The sequence below is a fragment of the Saimiri boliviensis genome, chromosome 13 (assembly GCF_048565385.1).
Source record: "Saimiri boliviensis isolate mSaiBol1 chromosome 13, mSaiBol1.pri, whole genome shotgun sequence".
Taxonomy (NCBI): Eukaryota; Metazoa; Chordata; class Mammalia; order Primates; family Cebidae; genus Saimiri; species Saimiri boliviensis.
The window spans coordinates 12,713,098-12,731,782 of record NC_133461.1 but is presented as its reverse complement, the minus strand read 5'-3'; the positions used below and the strand labels follow the sequence as shown (position 1 = coordinate 12,731,782).

At 33.7% G+C, this 18,685-nt stretch overlaps 1 protein-coding gene across 1 annotated transcript in view; it reads right to left on the bottom strand.

Annotated features, from left to right (window-relative positions):
- Nucleotides 1-14,257, bottom strand: part of CDH19 (cadherin 19) — a 190,283-nt gene extending 176,026 nt beyond the window's left edge. Inside the window, exon 1 of the mRNA XM_074383278.1 lies at nt 14,175-14,257. The gene's annotated coding sequence lies outside the window, so the exon portion shown is untranslated. The remainder of the gene's footprint in view (nt 1-14,174) is intronic.
- Between the last annotated feature and the right edge of the window lie 4,428 nt (nt 14,258-18,685).

The window sequence follows — 18,685 nt, the reverse complement described above, 5'->3', positions numbered from 1 at the left end:
AAATTTCTGGTCCAAAATCCCAAATATTGTTGCTGAGTGGTGATACTCAAAGGCCTTTTTCATAAATTCCAGTCTATGGAATTGCAAATTGCAGATACCTCCCAAATCATATTTGAATGTGGATCAAAATGGCCACAAATCGTCAACTGAGCCACTGTTTGCAATTCAGACATAACCTGCTATTTTTGGGACCCCAAAGCCTAAGGAAAAATAGTTTTGAGTGGAAAATTTGAAGCACTAAACATCTATGAAAATGTTCAACCAAAACACTGCCAACAACAAGGGAAATAATTGGTACATGGGGAAGTGAGTTGGACTTCCCCATGAAGATGAGTCCTAGAGCAGGTATTAAAACTAAACAAAGCAATCAAGTGGGCAATAAGGCAAGACTTTTCTTAGAGCCCTGGGACAAGGCTAATGGAAGAGAGGCTTGAAGATGGGGGCTGTGATTAAAAGCAGACGCTGAAGGCAGCAAACATCAGAGCAACAAGTCATGGGTGCATCATTTTGAAGAGGAATTTCCCATGCAGGTATTACTTTTCATAAAATAGAGTAAAAAAAAAATGCCCCTGCTCCCTATGCAATTTCTGGAAGTTCTGCAATTTGTTGAATGTAGTAATTCTGTTGCCCTTATGCTGACTTATCCTGTTTGAGGAGGCATATTGGTTTCCCAATATGCTTCCTAGCTATTCTGACATAATTTTCACATTTACCAAGCACAAATGAGCTAATTGATTTCCTACAAATTTCACACTGGTAATCAAATAAATGCAAAGCATAGAATTAAGAAATGATTTTCAAGTCCTTTCTAATTAAATCTACATTGGATCAATCTATAATCCCTTTTAATTTTTCACCCCCTCCCATACCTTTTAAATACCAGTGCAAAACTTTGCCACTCTCTTCAATCCTCCTTATGACTCCTGCCCCACTAATTTCAAGGCAAGGTCTAGGCTTCTTTGTATTTAACTAATAGAATAGCAATGGTAATAAGAGTAAGAAACAAAAATTAGTAATTTAAGACCATTGATGTACTTTCTTTCAGGTATTTATGAGACCACAGGAACTTAAACTCAAGGGTGGTAGCTTATTTTATATTATATTCTGAGTCTGACATGATCTTACTAATGAGTTTTCTCATAATTTTTATTAAACAAATACATGAACTAATGGAACTGAGAAGCCCTGTATATCAGACTTGGTGAATAGATGATAAAGGGAAAAGGCTGAAAGAGACACACCATGGAGTTTGAGATTCAGGCTAAAAGGGTAAGTTATCTGATGGGATTAGCAAGTTTTTAAACTATCTACTATGCTTTATTCAAACTACATAGTTTACAGATTTTAAGTTGGGAAGAATAATGCCATTTCTAAGAGATTTGAAAAGTATCATTTGTCTTTGACATACTATGTTTGGTTTTAAATAACTACTTAGAAATTATGCTACTCTATATCTAATTACTTTAAATAATTTCTCTGAAGTATTCATTATACGTATGATAATGGCTGCGATTCAGTATTTTTGTCATGGATTATACTCTGAAATGAGAGTCTGTCCTATGCAAAGAAAACATCCTTGACATATGCATTAATTTATTTTAAACTGGTGAAATGTATATTTCCTTCATCACAATCATTTCAAAATGCTGTTGTTAACATTATAGAGATATTTTCTCTTACTGGAGATCTACCATCTCTTTCATGTTCACAAAAAAATACTATTTAGAAAACAATTTAAACAATGCAATATACAGATCACTGACAGATATTAGGGTGCACTGATGCTACTTGTACTTCTGTTTTACAATAATTTGTGTTTATGTAATTCTGTTACATAATTGTTCACATGTAATATTTCAAAAATGCTATAGTCCATTAGCCAATTATTCCCATGAAGATGGTTAGATCAAATTCATGATTATGTCAAACAGGATGTTTTTGTACTTTTTGTCTGTTTTGTTTCTTGCTTGCTTTCGATTTCATTAGGATTTTGCTTCTTGGATGTCTCACTAAACTTGTCTTAGAGATCTGAGAGACAAAATGTAAGTTGAGAATAGAAATGAAGGTGACAAATTGTGTTATTTGCAGCTATCTCAAGTCCATTATCTTCCAACTGTAGTCCTTTTCTTCCCCACTCTGTAAATCCACTACTTTTAAATTACTACCGGGTAACTTGCTCTATCATTGCCTCCACTTATGGATGAAAGTTGAACCTCTTGAGCAAGATGTTGAATCAATATTAGTGTTATAGTACTCAAAATAAAAGCCACACTAAAGTATAAATTTATGTCTAGTGAAAGCAAGGGCAGGTTTTGAAAAGAAAAACCAGAAGTACTTATCATAGCTCTCTATATTTTCCTTAAATATTAATACAAATTTAAGGACTTTAAAAAAATTATGGAACCAAGACATGTTTTATAAACAATTTGCAAGCAAAATTGAAATTATGAATTTTCAATTATTTTACTATTTATATTTACTGTCCTCAAATGAATAAAAATACTAAGCAAAATTAATAATATCTCTAAAATATTTGGTAACTAACATATTAAAAATCTGTGCCTATATATGTTTATTTCTACCAACTCTGATTTATCCCTCATCTCTGTCTGCTTTTAATACATATTGTTCATGCTTGTTGGTCCAGTAACAAGCAGATTTTTAATTTGTGGACATTTCACTTTTCCAGTGTCAGCCTATGAAGGAATAAATGCTAAATAACCATGCCCTACTTTTTAAGTCCCACATAGTAAACATATTAACATATGACTCAGTTGCTTTCTTCCTTATTGATATCATTGTCACTAACATTTCTTGGTTCCTCATGTCTTTACCTCTCTGGTTTGCAGAGCATAAAGCTTAAGAAAGTATCTGAGATCCCAATTAACAAGCAGGCAATTAAAGGCCAAGCTTTCCCACCTATGTTTTAGGATGGCTTAACAGGCGTCCCCAAACTGCGGCCCCACTGAGGCCATGTATCCGGCCCCCCGGCGCACTTCAGGAAGGGGCACCTCTTTCATTGGTGGTCAGTGAGAGGAGCACAGTATGTGGCGGCCCTCCAATGGTCTGAGGGACAGTGAACTGGCCCCCTATGTAAAAAGTTTGGGGACGCCTGGAGGACATTCATTACCCTAAGCTGTCCACATATTTTCAGAAATAAACCCAGGCTTATCTAAAGGGATGACTTAAAATTATTTCTATATGTACAATCTCCTCAATACTTCCACAAAAGGGTATTTTATGTAACTGATAAATTTTGTATGTGGCATTTTCCAAGTTTACTGTAATTGTGTTCCCCAACATGTTAAGTAATAAAACTTTTAGATTTAATTAAAATCATTTTGATTACATTCATCAGATATTTCTTGAGTATAAAACTTGTGGTCAGTGCTAAGTCAAGTATGATATAGGATTAAAAACATATGAAACTTAAAGGTAAAAAATTCTTATAATTTGGACATAGGCAGAGGCATAAGATATTGAAAAAACATAATATATGATAAAGCACTAATAATTGAAAGTTAACATAGACACTATTGCTTCAGGAAACATGTTTTTGCATATTTTGAAAGAATAGAATGAATGTATATTTCAAAAAGTAAGATTTTATTTGAGATTTTACAGTATTTTTTAGAAATTACGTTTAAAATTTTACTTAACTTGGCAACACCTAACTCTATAATTGAAGAAAAACAAGTTATAAAAGGAAAAATTGTCGACTAGTCACCATGTTTCTCCAGGCTCTTAGACTGATTTCTTCCTCTTTTTACTAACATTATCTATAATCATGTCTCTATTTTGTGTCAATCTATATTCATCATCATATTCATATATATATAATGTCTATATCTATATTTCCCTCTACATGTGTGTCTAAACTTTTTATCTATATGTATTTATTGATATCTATATTTGTGTCTATATGCTTTCATACATGATTATTGTTTCCCTAAATAACATACAATGTCAATGGTGGATGTATATAGCCAGTACCTAAAAAATGTACCTAGCAGATGGTAAGCATGCAAAAAAAAAGAATATATTAATCATAGATTTGTATTCAGTCATATGTCACTCATTTCAGCAATGCACATTCATTTTACAGCTCTACTCCCTTCTGAACTAGAATATTTAAGTGAGTTTATCACATAAGGGGATAAGTTTATGCTATATGAAGTCTAAAAATAAGGTTGCCATTTCCAGCTAATTGCCATAGTAAATGGGAAAGACTTGTTTATTTTTTTTACAAATGCCAATAATTTTGCACAAAATAGTTTCCTAATTGATGTTCTACCTAACATAAAAAAGGAGGAAGGGAAGTAAACCTAGTTATAAATAATAGTTAAAAATAGGTACCTATCATTTTTTGAAGGAGATTTTTGGTTTCGTTTTTTGGTGTAAGCTCTGTAGCTCAGTTTAAAAGTTTAAAAAATATTTGGTATGACATAACTGGAAACTAAAACCCATTTTAGATCTTCTGGAATGCAGTTAAAAGCAAAGGTGTGGTGTATTTATCTTCCCCATGGCTCACAATCAATACTAGCCACATATGACTATGTATGGTCCACTTTTGTCTTCATGGTGCCTCATTTTGTATAACTAAAGAAAGCTCGGTTAAAGCCAATTTTAAAGTACATTAAATGTTGTTAGAAAAAAATAATAATCTCCCTGGGAGATTCAGGGCTGTGAAAAATGACTTCTTAAAGGAAAACTATTCTTCTACGTAGTCTTGAAAGATCATCTAGCCTTTTCTAGAGATTTCAAAGATTACTGGCATTTAGCAGACGATGGTAGTCTTATCTGAAATTAAAGCTAAGACACACTTTGGTGCCTTCCCCAGTTTGGAAACATAAAGGTCTATGATGTCATAGAAATTTAATAGAATCTAATACACTATGCCACTCTAGGTAAAAAAAGATAACCAAGTGCTATTTTAGTGTTTTATATGATTGGGTGTGTATATATTTCTCTAAGATTGATATTATTCTATTAGCATGTATGTGTATTGACTTGATTCATAATTTACTTCTAGCTGGAAAGAAGGAGGATAAGCTGGATCAAAGCCTGCTGGAGAATGGACTTACAAATATTTGATTATCATCACCCAAAACATCTTCATGAGTAAACATTTCCATCACCTTGTTATCCAATAATTAAATAGGTTATTTAATAATTATTATCCAAATAGGTTATTTAATAATTGTTATCCAATAATTAAATAGCTTTTGAATTCATGGCTGATGAATGTGCTTGAGATTGTCGTTATTACTGCAGGAATATCCACATATTGTTAACAGGAGTCACTTTCATACCCCCAAATACCCTGGTAACCAATTGTATATTCACCCTGCAGTAAGTTCACCTAACAACTGATTGGTATGAGTTTGGCGATGAGTCTGCAGTGGGAGCAGAGAGGCAGTGGAAACCATTGGAAAAAAATTAGGTGTAGAAGTGAGACAACCAAATGTAAAGGGGACCCCAGAGACACTCCAGCTGGCCTGTGCACTGGGAGAAAGGGGTGGAGCCATGGACGTTAGCGTCTTTTGCAGGGGTTGGGGCCTGGCCTCTCCCGCACTGGGGTGGTACCCTGGGCCAGTCTGTGAGGCGGGAAACCTACTAGCAAGACTCTGGCTCTGCTGAGGGTCCCTGTTTTCCCTTTTATTTCCTTGTCACTCAGTAAACCCTGCCTTTCTCACCTTCCAACGTGTCTGCAAGCCTCATCTTTCATGGTCGTTTGACAAGAACCCAGCTTTTAGCTGAGCTAAGGAGAAAGTCCTACAACAGAATTTAGAACTCAAAATGGTATGTTTAGACGTAGTTTTCTTAAACAGTCACAAGAAATGAACAATAAATAACATGAACTGCTTGTCTGTCTCTAACATTCAAGTATTTGTTTTGTGTTTATGTGTGCTGATTTTCTGATCTTTATATTGTTTTTGCTTTTCTATAGTGATTTTTTTCTTCTTTTGTTGTATATTTTCTTTTTTAATCATGTTTAATTATAAAATATAATTTTTAAAAACCCCAGCAAATTATCAACCCACAGTGTTCACTGAGATAGTCAACGTATTTATAGAAGCTGTGATACCTGTAAAATTCAAGGAAACACTGGGTTGTGAAGATGCAGGGTGGAAATGCAGTTTCCATAATCATTTTGAATTGAAAATGCTATAAGAGTTTACACTAAATATTTGAAATATACTCTGAAATTTCTTTTGCTGAAACTTAAAATGTGCTTAGTTGTTACGAATGAGTATTCCCAGATAAAGATAAGTATGCGGACAAATATTATGAAACAACAAACAAAAAAAAACTAGTCAGCTGCTTTAAGGAGATAAAATTTCGTTTACATCGAAAATTTTACTTTAATTCTAACTTTTTATGATATGAGATACCATGGTAATAACACATTGGGAATGGTTTTAGTGAAAGGAGAATATTTTTTTCTCAGTATAGAACAAGATGACTTTTATACATTTTTCTCTTTTTCTAAAATTCTGCCTCATTTCCAGGTTATATGCTTGGTTGCTGATGACACACTGATAAACATGCTGGTGATGCAGCCAGTTCATTGTAGGGCTTGTAGTCCATATTGGGAAACATGAATATTGAAAACTGTTTGTGACTAGTTTGAATTTAACTAAGTATGTATATATGTTAAAGTTCTACAAAGAAGAGAAATTGTACCAGGGCATATTTAAGGAAATTACCTTCTTTTAGGGAATTATGGGTGGCTTCCCTGAGAAAGTAATGTTTATTTTAAGCATAGACTTGAGGATATTTTGACAAAATGTAGGCAAAGATAGATGTGTGGTTGGGCTGTGTATTTAACCCTCTGAGCCAGCAATAATGCTGGACTCTCTCTTATCCTGCCACCAAGCACAATTTGGTTTTTGAAACAGAGAAGTGAAAACAGTGAAGTGGTTGAGTTTTTTTTAGAACATTCTCAGATTTACTTTTTCTTATATTAGGTTGAAAGGAGACTTTAATAGAGTTCATAATTTTGGCTATTGCCTAGTAAATGTGTATGACTACTTAAAAATAAATCATATTTATTTAACTGCAGAAAAATAAAATTAATATACAATTTAGGGAAAACAGTGCTGATCATTTAGGAAACATTGGAAACATTAATGTAAATTATTAATACTTTGGAAGAGCTTTGTTTATCTAGGCTCAGTTTCAATCTTGTATTTTTCTGACAGCTGGGGTTTCTTCACAGCTTCTTAACATCTCACTTATTTTTCAACAGCTTTTTCGATGTATACCTCATATGTCATACAATTGTCCATTCAAATTATCCAATCTCACATTTTTAGCATATTTTCATAGTTGTGTAAACATCATCACAATCTAATTTTAGAACATGTTTCCCTTACCGAAAATAAATGACACACCAATTACCATTCATTCCATGTGAAATTGCACACCCATTTCAGCCTTTGACAACCACTTAAACATTCACTATCTTTATGGATTTGCTTATGTGGTGCATTACATATAAATGGAATCAAGCAATATGTGATCTTTTGTTATGGGTTTATTTCATTTAATATTTTCAAGATCTATCTGTGTTGTAACATATACTTTATTCTGTTTTCCTCCCTAAATAATATTTCATTGTGTAGATGTACCACATTTTATGTATTCATTCATCACTTGATAGGGATTTGGGTTCTCTCACTTTTTTAGATATTATGAAAAATTATGCTATTAACATTCATATAAAAGTTTTTGTATGCTCAAATATTACCATTACTCTTGGGTATATATTTCAAAATGGAATTACTGTATCATGTGGTAAATCTATGTTTAACATTTTAAAACCAATGAGTTATTTTTGAGAACAGTTGTAGGATTTTATATATCCTCCAGTAACGTATGACTATTCCAACTTCTCCACAGCCTCACCAACACATGCTACTGATGTTATTGCTGGTTTTTTAAATTTTATCATCCTGGTAAGTGTGAAGTCATCTTTCATAGCGTTTTTTTTTTTTTTTTTTTTTTTTTTTGATTCCCGTAAAACTCATGAATAATAATATTGAGCATCTGTTTATGTGAATATTGACCATTTGTTTACCTTCTTTGGATTAATATCTGTTTAAATTCTTCATCATTTTTCAAATGGGTTATTTGTCTTGCTGTTATTGGGCTATGAGAAGTTTGTATTTTGCAGACACTAGATACTTGTCAGACAGATCATTTGCAATTTTTTTCTCATTCTCTGTGTTGTCTTTGTACTTTCCTGATGGTATTTTTGGCAGCACACAAGTTTTTAATATTTAGGTAACTGAGTTTATCTTTTCTTCCTTTGATTTTTGTGCTCTTGGTGTTGTAAATAAAAACTTATTTCTTAATCCAATTTCAAGAAATGATCAACAGGAAAATTCTATTTTTTCTTCTACATTTTCTTCTTTTATATCTACTATTTTTCTGATAATGTACCCTTTAGTATTAAATGTCACCTTTATCTTGCCAAAGCATTTTGGTAAAAAGATAAGTTAATGTTGCCACTTGTCTAATTTACTTACCTCTCTCCAAAAGTACATTCAGAAAATACTCAAATGCTATCAAACACTTATATGTTATAAAATATCCTTTTTATTATAAAGTTTAAAAGTGCTACCAATCAAGCATGACCTATATAATGACTACCAAATACATTAATATTAGATGGACATGTTTTTATTCCCACTCAGCTTTTTATCTTTACCTGCTAAATTTTAAATAGGAGTAATTAATTTCAAACCCCCAACTAAACTAAACAGGACAGCCTTGAGGATCAAATAATAAATGATTTCAAGTAACCAAACCATATCAACAAGATTATTTTACTGCATCTTGATGTTTCATGTATCATTATAATGAAGAGTAGTCACTTTTATGTGTGTAAAGCTGTCAGGCAAAATTACAAAAAAAGTTAGTTTTAAAAAGCAAATTGGTTACTATCAGCAATTCACGAATTGGGCAGAGTCTCATCTAAACTTTTTGAAAAGGTACTCCACTAGGTATGGCAGAACAGTTGATTTTGTATAGAATAGACTTAGCGGAAACGAAGAAACAGCATAGTGCAAAAAGCAGTTTTTATATTTCAGTTAGATTACTTCAGTTTGCTTCTTTGGCAGTGGTAAAAACAGAGGGAATTTCCTTAGGAGGAAGGTTAAAACTGCCCTTTTGGAAATAATGGTTATGATCTCTTATTCTTGTTTCTTGGAAGGTTAGATAAACAACTTAGTTTCAGTTAGGTACATGGCACTTTAGCACGAATGGCTGCATTTAGGTTTGATCTGTAGAGGCCTGGGGTAGAAGCTCAGCTCAAAATAGTAGCCTCCTGTAAATTTTACTTAACAACTACTTTGACAAGCAATCCTACATTCTTCAGGACTCTCCGCTAGTTGTTTGTTGTTGCTGTTGTTTAAAACCAGAATGTCTTTTCCAATACCACATAGCCTTTTGTTTTTGAATACTCAAAAATACATTTGTAAATTTTCACACTGATAAGATTTTGCAAATAAGAGACTTGCATGATATTTCAACTATATACATTGATGTGATATATAATTTAGGTTTCCATGTATTACTAAAAACTTCTTGCACAAATATATAGATAACTTTTTTTCCCTCACAGAATGTGTTTTCATGTGATACTTCAGGAGAGGAATAAAGGTCCTGATTTTCTGAATTCATATAGGAAGAGACACAGATAGACAAGAATAAAAGGCAATGTAATCTTCCCTCTAGGTTAGCACAGTATAGTGAAAGCAATAAACATGTCAACAAACACTTATGATGATGGGATAATTGAAGTAGGAGATAGTCACAGAGCATCACTCAAACACAAAATGAAAGGCACCTCAGTATTACTTTGAAGGTCAGCTACAGCTTCAGATTGGAAGTTACATTTGAGTAGTTTGGGGTAGCCACCATGAAACATAACTGCAAAATATATGCTCTCAATCAAAGACAAAACCAATCAGTGTTATAAGAAACACACTAAACCAGAATGTCAGAAATAGTGTTTGTAAATTGTTCGTTTTGCTGCAGAAGGAATTTACTTTACTGTGAAAGTCATATGGGAAACAGGAAATATGTATTTGCTACAAATAACTTCTCAGAGAAAAAGGCAAAATTTTTCCTGTATTTCATATTAATAAATTGTCAACTTATACACCTTTCTTTTCCATATATGCATCAGGAGCTAAAAGGGATAAAGAATTCTGATGAGTATTCTGGTGCTGTTATTACATACAAAAAAGCAACCAAGAGCAAGTCAGCAAAGTGGCAATGTCTAGACTCAGGAGGCATGTACAACCTACATGATAGCATATGAGAAGGCATAAAGTTGGGGTTCACAGCAGGGGTGAGGAGGTTGAGAATTGAAGACAATTTAAAAGAGATGTCAGGACTCATGTATAAATGGAAGATCCTAGAACAGCCACTAAGTGACATAGCAGATTACAGCTTTTGTTATCTTAGTCATTAATGATAAGGCATAGCCTTTAAATATAGTTATTTAAGGAAAACCCTTGTTCTCTTTGGGTCACGATCTTTTTAGGTTATTCTTAGATGAATAGGATTTTAGAGGTTAACATTACATTGTATACAGAAAATAAAAATTAATGGGACTCACGACCAAGAGAATGCAATAAGCAAAACTTTTAGTATGAAATAGAATAATTATTCCTGTGAAATATTTTCTTTTTTTCTATGACAGACTCAAAAAAGAAAATAGGGCACATATATACCATGGAATACTATGCAGTCATAAAAAATGATGAGTTCACGTCCTTTGCAAGGACATGGATAAAGCTAGAAACTATCATTCTCAGCAAACTAACACAGGAACAGAAAACCAAACACTACATGTTCTCACTTGTAAGTGGGAGCTGACAATAGCACACATGGACACAGGGAGGGCAACATCACACACTGGGGCCTATTGGGAGGTGGAGGCCTAGGGAGGGATCACATTAGGAGAAATATCTAATGTAGATGATGGGTTGATGGGGTGCAGCAAACCACCATGGAATGTGTATACCTATGTAACAAACCTGCATATTCTGCACATGTATCCTAGAACTTAAAGTATAATAATACTAATAAAATAGTGGTGGTGAGAACACTGACAGTCACAATGGTGATATGTTAGTGGTGGTGATATTAATAAAGGTAATGATGTTGATGGTCAAAATAAAAAATAAATCTGTATCCATCCAGATCTGTAACCACTCCTGACAGGGCCTAGACAAACCAACTCTTTATAACCATTCCTAGCCTAATTTCATTACCAACAGTTAATTAAATTTGTTCTTTCATTAAGCATGTATTTTTTTATATGGCATCTACCACATACTAACAATTATGTTAGATACTAAAGCTATAAAATGGTCAAGGAGAACAAAAATTGCCTAACATTTAGTTGCATACACTCCAGTTGATCAGAAAAAAAATTTTAAAACTGTGCTCAAAGAGAATTATTTTCTAGGATATGTTCTCTGATCTTTTTGTCTTCCTTTCTAAAGAAAAGCTGCATTTTTCTCTTATGTCTTGAGTATTTAACATTTTTTCATAATAGCTTAATTTGCAAGAAATATATTGAGAAATACAGGGCCAAATTTTTTCAGATGAAGCAAAATTTATTGGATTATAAATAAAGCCATAAATGTTAAGTTATTATAATAAAATATATAATTGATAATACTATATGTAGACATACCTATTTTTAATTAGAAACACACATGCAAACCACATTGAAAAAAATTAAAATGATTTTAAGGCTTTGAACATTTTTATTTCATCAATTAAACAATTTTGGCTTAAAATTTAATTCAAATTTTCTAATTTATTTTTAATACAAGGGGCTCATCCTACTTTTACATACATTTATATAAAAGACTTTTTTACATATTATGTCAATAAATATACAGCCCATTAAAAGTCAACAGTTGTATACGTTATTTATATGTTATATAAAGTTTGGTATATATTTATCAAAATTTATATTATTCAAATTTAAACAGAAATTTTAATAAAATTGACATGAATTATGAAATTATGGCTGTTATTTGACATTTAGTATTTGAAAGATAATGAAATACTATTCATAAGAAGAAATCAAATGTGTAATAAATCTCTTTCTGTGTATATATATGTGTGTGTGTCTGTGTGTTCATGTATGTGTTTGTGTCTACAGTTTTTATAGTATTTAAGATTGAAAGAAAAAGTATAGAAATCTTTCTCTTTTTTTATAATTTTAAAGATAGATTTGCAAAGTTCCTAAGAAAAATGCCAACAGCCAAAGTCTCCAAACTAATGACATGCTTCATCTACTTAATTATTATCAAAATGTGCCCTTAAATGTACTTTTGAAGACATTCAAATTATATATATATCAGTAAATAACTTTCTCAAAGAAAATTACTTTGGGATTATTTGAAAACAATGTTTCTCCAACAAAGTCCTTCCTCCTCTCCTACTAAAGGCGATTAGATCAAAGCAAGTCTTTGTTGTTCAAGAATTCAAATGCTTTAGCTACTTAGTCAATGTGATCATAATTCTCATGTCATGGAGTCAGTTAGTCACTAAGAAATTATACCAGTACATTTTCCAAATTATAAATATTGGATAAAAATATAGATAAAGGAAGACATCTATAATGAGCCCTGCTTATCTAACTCTTTTCAAACCATGAGAAAAAATCAAATCTTTCCTTACATACCTACAAGAATACCAGTCTTCACCCATTTACCCAAACTTTTAACTCACCAACTCTCCAACACTGGGTGAGTTAGGATATGTGTCAGTAAATGTCCTAGGACATTGCTTTCCAGAAGGAATTTCAGGATGGCAGCTGTGCATTTCTAGCACATATCATACACTGTAGTGTCTGGAAGTAAGGTAGAAGGCTTTTGATGGAAGCCAACTACAAGAAGATCCAGATTTTTGCAATTAACATACAAAACCTTAGAGCAAAGTCTTTGTATCTGATTGTGGAACAGATGAGGCATCTCAACAAAGTGATGAAACAAAAGAATACCCATTCTAGAACTGAAATTTGCAATGTCTGAAATGTAAAATTTCCTAAATAACATTAAGATCAGACAAGAAAAGTGGGTAAAAATACAGTTGGTGAATTTGAAGAACAATGAACATGATTTGATGTAAAGGAAAGATAAAAATAAAATACTGAAGATAAAAATGAGATAAACTTCAGTGAATATTGAGACAATATCAATGAAGTTTCTGAAAAAAGAAAATGTGTCAAAAATATTTGAATGATTGATGATAGAAAACATCTCAAATTTGGTGGAAATCATAAACTTTCTAACCAAATTTCAAGCAAGATAAATACAAAACTGCTTTTAGATTAGTCAATTTACTAATGATCAAAAATAAGAAAAAGTATTAAAATCAGCAAGAGAAAAAAATATAGAGAATGTCCCTTCAGAATCACAGGAGACCAGAAGACAATATAACAGTATCTTTAAACCTCTGAAAACAGAACAAATACTCTCTCAATCCATAGGTAATAATTTTCAAAAGGTAAGGCAAAATATTATTTTAAGATAAAATTTGAGAAACCTTTTTTAACCAACATACCTATACTTCCAGAAATACTAAAGTAAGTCCTTCAGCAACACAGAACGGACACCACATGGACACTCAGATTTGTAGGGAAGAAGGAGCAGGAGAAATGGCAAACGTGATTACACATACATTTTCCTCTCTTAATTTATTTAAATAATATACAATTATTGAAAATTATTATAACTCTATATTGCAATGATCACACACACACACACACACACACACACACACACACACCACGAATGGTGGTGGGAAAGCAGCAACCATTCTGTTTCAACTTTTCTTTTACATGAAGTAGTATAATAGTAACTAAGTAGACTGTGATGTGTTAACAATGCACAATGTAATCTCTAGAGCAATATTGAAAAAATGCAAATAGCTATAGCTAAAATGTCAATAGGTAATTAAAATGGAATGCTAAAATTCATCCAAGGGGCACATTTCTAGAAACAATTTGCTTCTACAAGGACTTCCAATCTATTGAGCCTCTCAGCTACTCACTGACCATCTCCCTCATATCTCCACATTCCTCATTATTCATCTAGGATTTTGAGGCTTCTAAATAATTGTTATTTTACACCCACCTTCACCATCCTTGTCCCTCTCTCTCTGTCAGTTTCCTTCAGTGCTAATTCCACTTACTCGATGTCTGTTTCTGAGCAGTTCGAGGATGAATGCCAACCATTCTAACTTATATCAGTCTAAATTTACCACTGCAGAGCAGCAGGGTAAACAAGCCTACTAATTATCTCTGGTCAAAACATTCTCCCAATTTCAGAAAGGACTGTTGAAACGAGTATTCTCTTTACATCACCATCACAACTTCTTCATTGCATACATATAAGGAAAAGCCTTGATTTCTTTCATTGATGAATTTTAAAAAAGCAACCAAAGGGCATGGTTCATCTTGACACCATTAAATCTCTCACTCTAACCGTACCCTGAAGCCTTGGTTTTCCACTTGCTGGAATAGAATAATGACCCTGCCTATTTACAGCCAGCTCTCCAGTTTTGCAATGGCTCTCAAAACAATTCTCATTTTTCTAAAATATTATTTGAGGAATAAGCCAAAATTGTTTCCTTTATCATTTGTCAGAATGTTTTGATATTGACTTCCATGTTTCCACATTCACTCGGCAATTTTCTTTCTTCATTCTGTTTGATGTCAGCAACATTTGAGGGAGATAGACTGACCCAATTTTTTAGATGTGTATGTGTTTGGTTTTTTTTTTTACCTTCCTCTCTGGCCAGTCTTGCCTAGAATCCTTGCTAGATTCTCTTATACAGCAAATTTACCTCTGTATATAAATATCAGATGTAAAGAATTGTTAGTATATTTCTCCAATGGTTAATATATTTCTATAATTTTTAATAACTTAAATCGGTTAAATGAAGCAGCAGCTAGTCTTCTGAACTTCCAACAAAAATTAGACACAAATAGAAATAGTACTATTCCATATGGGATCCCATTGAGACAGAGTCCTGTTCTGTCACCTAGGTTTACTGCAACCTCCCCCTCCTGGATTCAAGAGATCCTCCTACCTCAGCCTTCCAAGTACCTTGGATTACAGGTGTACACCACCACACCCAGCTAATTTTTTTTTTTTTTTTTTTTTTTTTTTTAGTGAAGATGGGATTTCACCATGTTGGCCAGGCTGGTCTTGAACTCCTGACTTCAATTGATCCACCCACTTCAGCCTTCCAAAGTGCTGGGGATTGTAAGCATGAGCCACTGCACCTGGCTTCAGTCCTTTTAAAATATCACATTTTAAATTCAACAAATATTTAGACATACGAAGGAACAGAATCACTAACGCGGTAGTATTTCTGGTCTCTCTTTTATCTTATGTTGAGCAGAAAAGTCTCAGGGCCTGCAGAGATTTCATTCAGGACAGAATGTTTCCTCCACTAAGTAATGTTGAAAGTAAAGTTTGAGACAAATAAATGTGTGTGATTATTATAGTCTACAAGCTATGCTTGTTCAATGTGAACAACCGAATTCATTGGCTTTGAGGGCTGATCTTGCAGTCTGTTCAGGATGTGAAATATTAGCAGGCAGTAAGGGCCTTTTCTGATTTAAATCAGAGAAAAACTGTCTCCTCCAATGAATCTTCCTATTTTAGCTACATTAACGGTGACTAAAGTTGATGCTTTAGATGGCGTGAAGGTTGCATTTGCTTTACTCTTTGGGGTAGGAAGCGTTCTAGTCTGAAAGGAAAGCAAAAGTTGGAGAAAACTGAGAGCCATGTTCTGAGAGCACTTAAACTTATTATCATGTATTTCTTGAAAAGTGGGACTCTAACAGGGATTGTGAATTAGATGAGTAGTAGAGAGGTGTCCAGAAAGCTTCCATTGACTCTGTGAGCAAATTTACTGTATCAATACTGAAAATGAAATGGAAATAGAAAGCCATTATGTCTCTGCTATATACTTTAAAAAGTTCCACAGCTAATTAGAAAAAGTTAGCTATGTATTGCTACATTTAAAAATAACTCCAGGTATTTTTTAAAATTCCATTCACTATTTTCTTCTCAGCCTAAGGTGACATTGTCAATTGATGATTCAAATCTTTATGAGGAAGGTATTTTTCCCAATATCATTTTATTCTAAGACTTTATTTTTAAAATATGACAATGAAAATAACTTCTTTGAAAATCTTCCCTCTAGCCTCCAAAAAGATTAACCATATGAGGTATACAAAGTCTTGTACAACACATTATTACTTCACTACAATTGTTCCTATTTTTCCAGAATGAGGTACATTAGCAAGGACGTTAAAAACCAGATGAGAAAGAAACAGAACTTCAGAAGACAGAGAACAGTGCATGCACTCATATTTCTTGTGAATGAAGCTATGTTTGTATCAGTGATCATGAATTTCAGAATGTACTGTTCTGAATTTTGCAAGCTGGACAATGACATATTGTAAAACAAGATCAAGCTTTGTGGTGGAATTTTGAACTCCTAGGAATCAACAAAATGAGAAAGTTCATGTTGCCACCTGCCAGTCAGAAGTGAAGTGGAAATGGAAAGAACCATGTCAAAGGTACCGAACAAACCACAACTACTGACTCCATGGGCAGCTTGGTCCCTAGGCTCCGATATTTGCCTTTTTGAACAGCTGTTCATATAGAACTTGAGTGTTCTACAATCAAATTTTTCTCAAAGAAACACAAAGTTATCGCAGATTTTGTATATATTGTTCAGAAATCACAGTAAAAATTTAAAAGCAAGAGCACTCTCTGAAATACCACTAAGACGGAGTGATTTCTTACACGTTACCATTCCAAAAACAGTTAGTTCAAGTCTCTTGGCTACCTGATACATGACAGGCCTGGGCTTTGCTATGAAAACTGCAAGGACAAATGAAACTAGCTCTTGCTCTCAGGCTGCCTACTTTCTAAATGAAAGAAACTCAGGTCAATTCACATTTTAATATGGTTTTGTAGAAGGCACAAACGGTATATGCACTGGGCTGTTTACAAGGAACATAGAAGAGATAATCAACCATGTATAACTGGTAGGTAGCACTGAAAGTCACCTCTGGTATATTTCTTCACACAAGCAGTTTTAATAAAAGTGCTTATTTTAGGTATAATAATAAACTTAAGCATTGTGGTCGGGCACAGTGGTTCACATCTATAATCCCAGCACTTTGGGAAGCCGAGGAGGGAGAATTGCTTGTGTTTGGGAGTTTTAGACCAGCCTTGGCAACATCAAAAGACCCCATCTCTACATAAATAAATAAATAAATAAATAAATAAATAAATAAATAAATAAAAATGATGTAGGCATAGTGGCACATGCTTGTAGCCCCAGCTACTTTAGAGACTGAGTCAGGAGGATTGCTTGAGCCTAGAGATTTGAGGCTTCAGTAAGCCATGATCATGCCACTGCACTTAGCTTGGTCAACAGAGTGAGACCCTGTCCCCAAATAAGTAAATAAACAAACAAATAAAATAAAACGTAAACATTGCTTTGCTATTGGCAAGGTAAATAGGGGAGGCTGAGGCCCTACTCTAGGGTGGGATCGTGCCAGTTGGTGGACTGGAAGGCTCACAGTGCTTGTTCACATATCTCATTCCCAGACCTCTGTGGCAGATCCTAAGCCATTTTCTCTGGATGGGTAGAGAGTTGGTTAAACCCTTTCAGCCAGTTTACCAAAGCAAAGATGCCAGACAAATACACACTATGCCAGTTTACTTTAATTAATTTATCTTGCCCTAGCATTTTATTTATGTATTTATTTTAGGATAGTGGTTCATAGGAGAAACCTAATAACATAAAGACACTTGTGACTCAGGAGAGAGAACCCCACAGGTTTTCGGAAACATTGCCTGAGCAATGCAGGAGTATCTCCTGAGCAGCCTGTGCTGTAGTGTCTGCAGCCAGGAGGAGAAATAGGAAAATGTAAGGGAGAGTAGGATGCTGTGTCAAATGCTTCTAAGACAGCCAATGCAAGGCCGTGATAGTGGAGAGGAAGGTGGCATTGAAACACTCCCAGAACATGTACTGTATTATTCTACTGCATTTTTAAATGCACTCATCAGCTATGCCCATTGTCTTTTCTTTCCTACTAGATTTGAGTCCCTGGAAGGAGGTCCCTGCCCTATCTGTTTTTTCACAGCAAAAGTAGGCAATGGAGGAATTAGAGAAGGCAAATGAAGGGCAAAGGCTCCCATGCCTTGATGACGACAAAAGCTTGGTCACAGTTTGACTGATGTCTTGACACTGCAGGTAAGTGTATCAAATGCATATGCAGCACACGGATTATAGTTACACACACATAGCTCACAGGTTATCTTTGACTGATCCAACTAAAATGCAGAACTCATAGAACACACCTCAAATCTTGATTCATACCTTCACAAAATTGGGGAGAATCTGCAAGACAAAAAAGTTTATTTTGGATTACAGTATATATTGTGGATATGCTCAGTTGGTATTAACAATTATAAACAGAATGGTTGAAAATGATAGGGCGATACTGGCAAATCAATGAAATGCATGAGGTTGAAATCTAATAGATTTCAAGGATGTATCTAATAGATTTCAAGGATGCATTGTGTTACTCTCCATATGACTTCGACTTATT